This window comes from Cebus imitator, unplaced genomic scaffold (genome assembly GCF_001604975.1).
Source record: "Cebus imitator isolate Cc_AM_T3 unplaced genomic scaffold, Cebus_imitator-1.0 Scaffold82, whole genome shotgun sequence".
Lineage (NCBI taxonomy): Eukaryota > Metazoa > Chordata > Mammalia > Primates > Cebidae > Cebus > Cebus imitator.
The window spans coordinates 6,731,979-6,740,877 of record NW_016107397.1 but is presented as its reverse complement, the minus strand read 5'-3'; the positions used below and the strand labels follow the sequence as shown (position 1 = coordinate 6,740,877).

Sequence of the window (8,899 nt, the reverse complement as noted above, 5' to 3'; positions counted from 1 at the left end):
TCCCAGCTACTCGGGAGGCTGAGGCAGGAGAATTGCCTGAACCCAGGAGGTGGAGGTTGTGGTGAGCTGAGATCGCGCCATTGCACTCCAGCCTGGGTAACAAGAGCGAAACTCCGTCTCAAAAAAAATAAATAAATAAAATAAAAATTTAAAAAACAACTTCAAGTCTCTTCTGTGAAATCTATACGGCCTTTCATCCAAAAACCTTAAATTCAATCCCAAAGATATTTTAATTTTTTTTTTTTTTGAGACCAAGTCTCGTGCTGTTACCCAGGCTAGAGTGCAGTGATGTAATCTTGGCTCACTGGGACCTCTGCCTCATGGGTTCAAGTGATTTTCCTGCCTCAGCCTCCTGAGTAAATGAGATTATAGGCACCTACCACCATGCCTGGCTAATTTTTTGTATTTTTAGTAGAGACGGGGTTTCATCATGTTGGCCAGGCTGGTCTCAAACTCCTGTGAAATCAGGTGACCCATCCACTTCAGACTCCCATAGTGCTGGGATTACAGGCATGGGCCACCACATGCGGCCTGAAGTTATTTTAATTAATACTAATATACAAACACAGCTTTCCTTGGCCGCCTATACGTTCTTGCTTCTCTTATTTTGCTGCCTTAAGTGGCACAGCTCAAAATCCCACCACATCCCTAGAGCCTCCCCTCTGGTAATCAGCAATGACTACTCTCTTGAGAGAAAGTGCTTAGTCAATAAACCACCACAACTGTCCTGACATTAATTCAGCTGTACTCAATTGCCACCTCCCCCAGCCCCAATCCTCACAGCACCATAAGTCTGTAAGCATGGCCTATCACAATACATCCTAGACATATTAATTAGCGGCTCAGGGAGGATAGAGTCAAGCTTTTCAAACAGAGAACTGTGTAGAAATACTTCAGAGAAAGGAGCACCACCTGCACAACTGATATGGGTAGAGACTAATCCTAGTATTACCAGTGTGCCACCAGGCAGAAGTCAGAGTGGTGGCTCAAAGTCTCCCAACCACCAGGAATGTTTTTCAAGAGACTATCACCTAATAACAAAGATCACCACGTCATTAGCAAAACATAAAGGCCTCCAATTTTTACAACACTGACAGGACAAGGTTAAGGGCTTCTGTGAGACCTCCTCTATGGCATCTTGAGGGTTCAGTTAGCCAAGTGCTCTCCTTAATGAGCCCTTCTCTCTGCTGTGCTGTTTATCAAGGTCACAATGATACATCAGTGTCATAGTTTGTAAGACTTTTGTCATTCAACTTCAACTACTATAAATTAGAATTCACTTTCTTTTCTATTTTCCCTCACTCTCAACAAGGCAGATAACAGGCCCAGCCAGTCTTGCCAATACTCAGTCACTCATGGCGTTATTGAGGGCTTAACAAAAGTTGGAACTCCCCATTCCAAAGACTTCAAAGAGTCAAACATTACATCACCAGGAAGTAGCTTCCAACTCCTAAAGGCTTTCTAAACAGAAATGACTCATTGGACATACATTTGTTAAAAATCTATGTTAAAAAGCTTACAATGTGAAAATAAACCTGTATGAGCAGGAGCCTAAGCTTTGGAGTCAGAAGACCAGATTTGAGACCCAGGGCCAGTTCTAGCATGTACTGGCTGTAATTTTTTGGCAAGTTTCAATCTCTTCGCACCTGTTTTTTCACCTGCAAAGTGAAGGCAAGACAACCAACTCCATCACCAAACTACTGTGAGCATTAATTCAATTTCAATTTATACCAACCAACAGTGTGCTATACCAGAAGTACACTAGATGCTAAAGACATATCAACGACCAAGACATCATGGCATATGTGTAGTTATTCAATTTAAATACTAGGAATGTGATCATTACATGAAATTATGGGTGTGACAACTGTTATTATTAAAGCAGCTCTGGAAATGTACAGCAAAAGAGCTAACATTTCTAGAGATGAAAAATTATTTTTGGCCGGGTGCAGTGGCTCACGCCTGTAACCCCAGCACTTTGGGAGGCCGATGCGGATGGATCACGAGGTCAAGAGATCAAGACCATCCTGGACAGCATGATGAAACCCTGTCTCTACTAAAAAATACAAAAATTAGCTGGGCGTGGTGGCACATGCCTGTACTCCCAGCTACTCGGGAGGCTGAGGCAGGAGAATTGCCTGAACCTGAGGCAACTGCCTGAGGTGGAGGTTGCAGTGAGCCAAGATTGCACCACTGCACTCCAGCCTGGAGACATGGCAACACTCCGTCTCAAAAAAAAAAAACAAAACAAAACAAAACAAAAAACTATTTTTAGGCCTGGCACAGTGGCTTATACCTGTAATCCTAGCACTTTGGGAGGCTGAGGCGGGTGGATCACTTGAACCCAGGAGTTCGAGACCAGCCTGGCAAACACGGAGAAACCCTAACTCTACAAAAAATACAAAAATTAGGTGGGCTTGATGCTGTGCACCTGTAGTCTCAGGTACTTGGAGGGCTGAGGCAGGAGGATCACTTGAATTCAGGCGGGAGGTCAACAATGCAGTGAGCCCAGATTGCACCACTGCACCCAGCCTGAGGGACAAAGTGAGACCCTGTCTCAAAAAAAATAAGTTTTTTAAATTAAAAAAGCCTGGCATGGTGGCTTAGGCCTGTAATCGCAGCACAGAAGGCTGTATTATCAGCACAAGGGCCTGAGGTGAGGACTGCTGAGCCCAGGAGTTCAAGACCAGCCTGGGCAACACAGGGAGACCTTGTTTCTACAAAAAACTCAAAAATAAGTGGGGCATGGTAGTGTATGCCTGTACTCCCAGCTACTCAGGAGGCTGAGGCAAGAAGATCCCTTCAGCCCGGGAATTTGCGGTGGCAGTGAGCTGTGATCGTACCACCCCAACCCAGCCTAGGTGACAAAGCAAGACCCCATCTCCAGAACAAACAAAAGGAGGGCAGGCAGTGGCACAGGGAATAAAGTTACCTCCACTTGTTAAGGACATGGGATTAGATCCTACTTGGAAAGCCACAGGTTTTAAGATGCCAAGAAAGCACTGAATTTTAGAAAAAGCCTCCAACTGCAGTGTGTCAGGAGACCTGAGGATGCCACGGACTCACTCAAGGCGGGCACACAAAGATGCTGCTGCGTCTAGGAGCCACCGATGGTGCCCTGAACCAAGAATGGAGACTGAAGAGTGAGACGAGTGGGCTGTTTCATGGACTGCTTGAACCTGAAGGCAGAACAAGCACTGCTTAGCCATGGTTTGGATGCGGTAGCTGAGGAAGAAAGTGGAGCCCAAGGCTCTTAGGGACCTTTTTAAAAAAAATAAAAGGCCGGGCGCGGTGGCTCAAGCCTGTAATCCCAGCACTTTGGGAGGCCGAGGCGGGTGGATCACAAGGTCAACAGATCGAGACCATCCTGGTCAACATGGTGAAACCCCGTCTCTACTAAAAATACAAAAAATTTGCTGGGCATGGTGGTGCGTGCCTGTAGTCCCAGCTACTCAGGAGGCTGAGGCAGGAGAATTGCCTGAACCCAGGAGGCGGAGGTTGCGGTGAGCCGAGATCGCGCCATTGCACTCCAGCCTGGGTAACATGAGCGAAACTCCGTCTCAAAAAAAAAAAAAAAAAAAAAAGATAAAAGTTGCTGCTCAATGTCAAGGAGAAGCTGCTATTAAAGGTTTTGACTGTTATGATAAAACGTCACTATCACTTCTTTTAAGATCCTGTCCTAAGTCTCTTCTATGTATATGAGGAACAAACCCACTAACACAATCAGATGTGTCTAAAATGCTCTAAAACTTCCTTTCCCAAAAGAAATCTTCAGCTAAGGCTTAACTGTGAAGAAATTCAAGGCACTGGCATAATCTGATATGACTGAAATTTTATTACCAAGCACTATTTGTTACAAATCTATGTGCTATAAAAATATGATTAAATTATTAAATTACAGGATTCTTACGTTGAAGTACAACTTCAAAGTACAACTGCTAAATGCAGTCTTAAAATATAAATTCAACTCCTGTGGAATAACCTTTTTCTTTTCTCCATTTTCTTTCTTTCTTTCTTCTTTTCTCCATTTTAAGAGATTAAGTAAAAGTTTTAATCAAAAGGTTATTCCTTATCTACTGTACTTCCACAAACCAAGTCAACATCTGCACTGGGCAACGTGACAGCCTTTCTATGGCCTTTCCCCCACGAAAAATGGTAATTGTATTTGGCCACAAGTCTTGACTGATGCTGCTGGTGAATTTCTGGAGGTTACTACTGGCTTTGGAATTTCTAACTTTATATAATTAACTGCTCAGTTCAACCTCTTTTGAATCATTGAGGGATGCCATCACTCTAGGAAATGAACATGAGTCTTCAGGAAGAAAGTTCATGCCATTTCTACACTGGATATTCCCCTAGCTTATGACACTACAATTTTTTTAACCTATCTGTGTTTCCCCTGCCCTATCCTGTAGAAATAACCACAATGAAAGCAAATAACTTACATTCCGATTATGTTCTTCATTCTTCCATTAATTTTTTTTTTTTTTTTTTTTTTGAGACAGTCTTGCTCTGTCGCCCAGGCTGGAGCTCAATGGCGCAACTCTAGCAAACTACAACCTCCACATCCTGGGTTCAAGCAATTCTCCTGCCTCAGCCTCCCAAGTAGCTGGGACTACAGGTGCATGCCACCTTGCCAGCTTTTTTTTTTTTTGCATTTTTAGTAGAAATGGGGTTTTGCCATGTTGGCCAGACTGGTCTCGAACTCATAACCTCAGGAGATCCACCCACCTTGGCCTCCCAAAGTGCTGGGGTTACAGGTGTGAGCCACCACACCCAGTCAAGAGAACTTTTTACTTCCATTTTGAGAGGAGTAGGGTAAACTTTAGTGTTACTAAAATTGGTAAACCAAAACTTAAAAGCACACACAATCAATAAATCTGGAAATACTAGGAATTTCCTCATGTTAAAAAAAAAAAAGGATCCAGGAAGCTCAAAAATAAGAACTTTCTGCACTGCCTTTGTTTTTTAAAGACAAGGTGATCTTAGGATAGAAAAGCCAAACTCTTCCAATGACAATTACAGTTGTAAACCAAAATACAGAGCATCTATTGCTGTCTAAAAGTACACAGATCTTGGCCAGACGTGGTGGCTCATGCCTGTAATCACAGAACTTTGGGAGGCCAAGCAGGTGATCACTTGAGGCCACTAGTTTGAGACCAGCCTGGCCAATACAGCAAAACCGCATCTCTATTAAAAATATAAAACATTAGCTGAGTGTGGTTGCATGCGCCTGTAATCCCAGCTACGCAGTGAGCCAAGATCAAACCACCGCACTCCAGCCTAGGTGACAGAGCAATACTCTGACTCAAAAAACAGCCAAAAAAAAAAGAGGGGGGAGGGGGAGGACACAGATTTTAAGGACAAGACAGTAGAATAAAGTGTTGAATACATATTCATACTTATTGAATAAATTAAAGGCCTTACATAAAGGTCCTCAATTTACACTGAGAAATAATATGGGGATTCTATAATCGTAGGCCTTCAACTGCATAACTATGCAGATAAAATCTGTTCAGAATACTGTATCACTAGAGTAGTTCAGTGCTAAATAAACGCAAAACCCAATAAAATTATGATGTTCTTCTACCAACAACTGACATCACAATTAATATAAAGAAAGCTAGCCATCATCACCACTAGAGGTTTCAAAAAATTAAGATACTGCATCAAGTTTCTCAACACTCAGTCTGAAGATGCTATGTATAACTGAGTTGTAGTCTGAAGCAGGCTTTACTTTAGACCACCCTTCTAGAATCAAGTCTAACCCTGGTATAGTTTGATGCAAGCCAGCTGAACAGAGTTCAAAAATAGGAATTTATTTCTAACTGCACACACTCTTACTCTTTTTCAAAATCAACTCCTCTAAAATCCTCTTAAAAGGTTCCCTCTGATAACAGAAGACACGATAAAGCAAATACAGTGTAATGAGCAAGTAAAACAAAATGCTGTGATAGAATCCCGGCCATGGGTATGTGTATGTTGACTATACAATGCATTCCACTACTCTGAAATTTTTCATATTAATGGCACAAAAGTAGTCATGAGTTTTGTTTAAAAAAAAAAAAAAAGAAAAGAAAGAAAAATTTTTCATATTGAGACACTGCAGGAGACGGGTGTGATGGCTCACACCTGTAATTCCAACACCTCGGGAGGCCGAGGCAGGCAGATAACTTTGAGTCAGGAGTTCAAGACCAGCCTGGCCAATATGGCGAAACCCTGTCTCTACTAAAATTACAAAAAAAAAGGCTAACACCGTTTTCGGCCGTAGCCCACCTGCACTCAGGTGAATTAAAAAAAGAAAAGAATACAAAAAAAATTAGCTGGGTGTGGTGGCAGGTGCCTGAAGTCCCAGCTACTCAGGAGGTGGAGGTTGCAGTGAGCCAAGATCACGCCATTACACTCCAGCCTGGGCAACAGCGTAAGACTCCTGTCTCCTTACCCACCCTTCCTCAAAAAAAAGACAATGCAGGAAAATATTCCTTCTGATCACATGCAATACTGCCTTGGTAGCAGGACTCCTGATAAAAACAACTCCTTTCTAGGAAGACTACGATTTTAAGAGCTACCTGATGATATGGATGTGAAAAAGTAAGCAGTATTAAGATATCAGTTGACTGATGCAAAAGACAGAAAGTTATAAACGGTAAATTTAAGGTTTCTTTCTTTTCTTTTTTTTTGAGACGGAGTTTCACTCATGTTACCCAGGCTGGAGTGCAATGGCGCAATCTCGGCTCACCGCAACCTCCGCCTCCTGGGTTCAGGCAATTCTCCTGCCTCAGCCTCCTGAGTAGCTGAGATTACAGGCACGCGCCACCATGCCCAGCTAATTTTTTGTATTTTTAGTAGAGACGGGGTTTTACCATGTTGACCGGGATGGTCTCGATCTCTTGACCTCGTGATCCACCCGCCTCGGCCTCCCAAAGTGCTGGGATTACAGGCTTGAGCCACCGCGCACGGCCAATTTAAGGTTTCTAAAAATGGCTTCCTGGCCAGGCATGGTGGCTCACACCTGTAATCCCAGCACTTTGGGAGGATGAGGTGGGTGGATCAAGAGGTCAAGATCATCCTGGTCAACATGATAAAACCCTGTCTCTACTAAAAATACAAAAATTAGCCAGGCATGGTGGTGCGCCCCTGTAGTCCCAGCTACTCAGGAGTCTGAGGCAGAAGAACTGCTTGAAGCCAGAAGGCGGAGATTGCAGTGAGTCGAGACCTCACCACTGTACTCCAGCCTGGCAGCAGAGCAAGATTCTGTCTCAAAAGTAAGTAAATAAATAAAAATATCCAGCTGGGTGCAGTGGCTCACGCCTGTAATCTTAGCACTTTTGGAAGCCAAGGCGGGCAGGTCACAAGGTCAGGACTTCAAGACCAGCCTGGCCAACATGGCAAAACCCCATCTCTACTAAAAATACAAAAACAAGCCAGGCATAGTGGCACGCGTCTATTGTCCCAGCTACTCAGGAGACTGAGGCAGAAGAATCGCTTGAACCAAGGAAGCGGAGGTTGCAGTGAGCTGAGATAGCAGCACTGCACTCCAGCCTGGGCGACAGAGCAAGACTTTATCTCAAAAAAATAAATAAACACAAAATACAAAAATTTAGCTGGACATGGTGGCAGCCACCTATAGTTCCAGCTACTCTGGAGGCTGAGGCAGGATAATCGACTGAACCCAGGAGGCAGAGGCTGCAGTGAGCCAAGATAAAATAAAAATAAATAATAAAACAGTTGTTTATAAATACCTGAATGTAAGATGATGTCTTTTTTTTTTTCTTTTGAGACGGAGTCTCATTCTGTCACTCAGACCGGAGTACAGTGGTATGATCTTGACTCATGGCAACTTCCACCTCCCTAGTTCAAGCAATTCCCCTGCCTCCTGAGTAGCTGGGATTACAGGCACATGCCACCAAGCCCAGTTTTTTTTTTTGTATTTTTAGCAGAGACGGGGTGTCACCACCGTCTCTGTCCGTTGGCCAGACTGGATCTGAACTCTGGACCTCAGGTGATCCGCTTGCCTCCACCTCCCAAAGTGCTGGGATTACTGGCTTCAGCCACCCGGCCAAGCTGAAGGTGTATCTCTTAACAGTTTTTTTAGACAGGATCTCACTGTGTCACCCAAGCTGGAGTGCAATGGCACAATCTCAGCTCACCACAACCTCCGCCTCCTGAGTTTCAAGTGATCCTCCCACCTCAGCCTCCTGAGTAGCTGTGACTACAGGCTCATGCCTCTACACTTAGCTAATTTTTATATTTTTCAGTAGAGATTGGGGGGGGGGGTCTCATCATGTTGCCCAGGCTGGTCTCTAACTCCTGGGCTCTGGTGATCCGCCCGCCTTGGCCTCCCAAAATGCTGGGATTACAGGTGTGAGCCACCTGACCTAGCCAGGTATATTTCACTTGCAGTATCACTTAACACTAATCAACATCAATACTAAACATAGTATTAAAAAATAGACTGTACTTGCTCAAATGCTCGTAATTAAAAAAAAAAAGACTGAAAACTCAGGGCCACAGGCTTTTAAGCCTAATACTACCTTCACAGAGCCTCACAGTCGTGAAACCACAGTAATACTACCTGGCACTTACTAAGCGCTCAGCAAGGAACACCTGCAAGGTAGTTATTAATCAACATCTAGTTTAGTCTTGTTGACCTTCTGCTGAGGCACCTCTCTTGGGGGGTGGGTGATGTGCTCAGGGTTACCAAATGTAAGTGGTGGGGTGGGGATTTGAAGGGAGGATCCACATTCCACGATAGGCATTCAACAAGTTATTTGACTAAACAGCCAATTCAAACAGAGGTCCATAATCTGTAGTATTAAATAAATGTATGTGCTTTGCTTATGTTTTAGTTTTAGAAATGCTGAAATAATTATCAGCAATATGATTTATTTAAAAAAAA

The 8,899-nt window shown here is 43.6% G+C and overlaps 1 protein-coding gene across 1 annotated transcript in view; it reads right to left on the bottom strand.

Annotated features, from left to right (window-relative positions):
* RAC1 (Rac family small GTPase 1) overlaps window positions 1-8,899 on the bottom strand; it is a 29,502-nt gene that overhangs the window by 17,411 nt on the left and 3,192 nt on the right. The window lies entirely within an intron of this gene.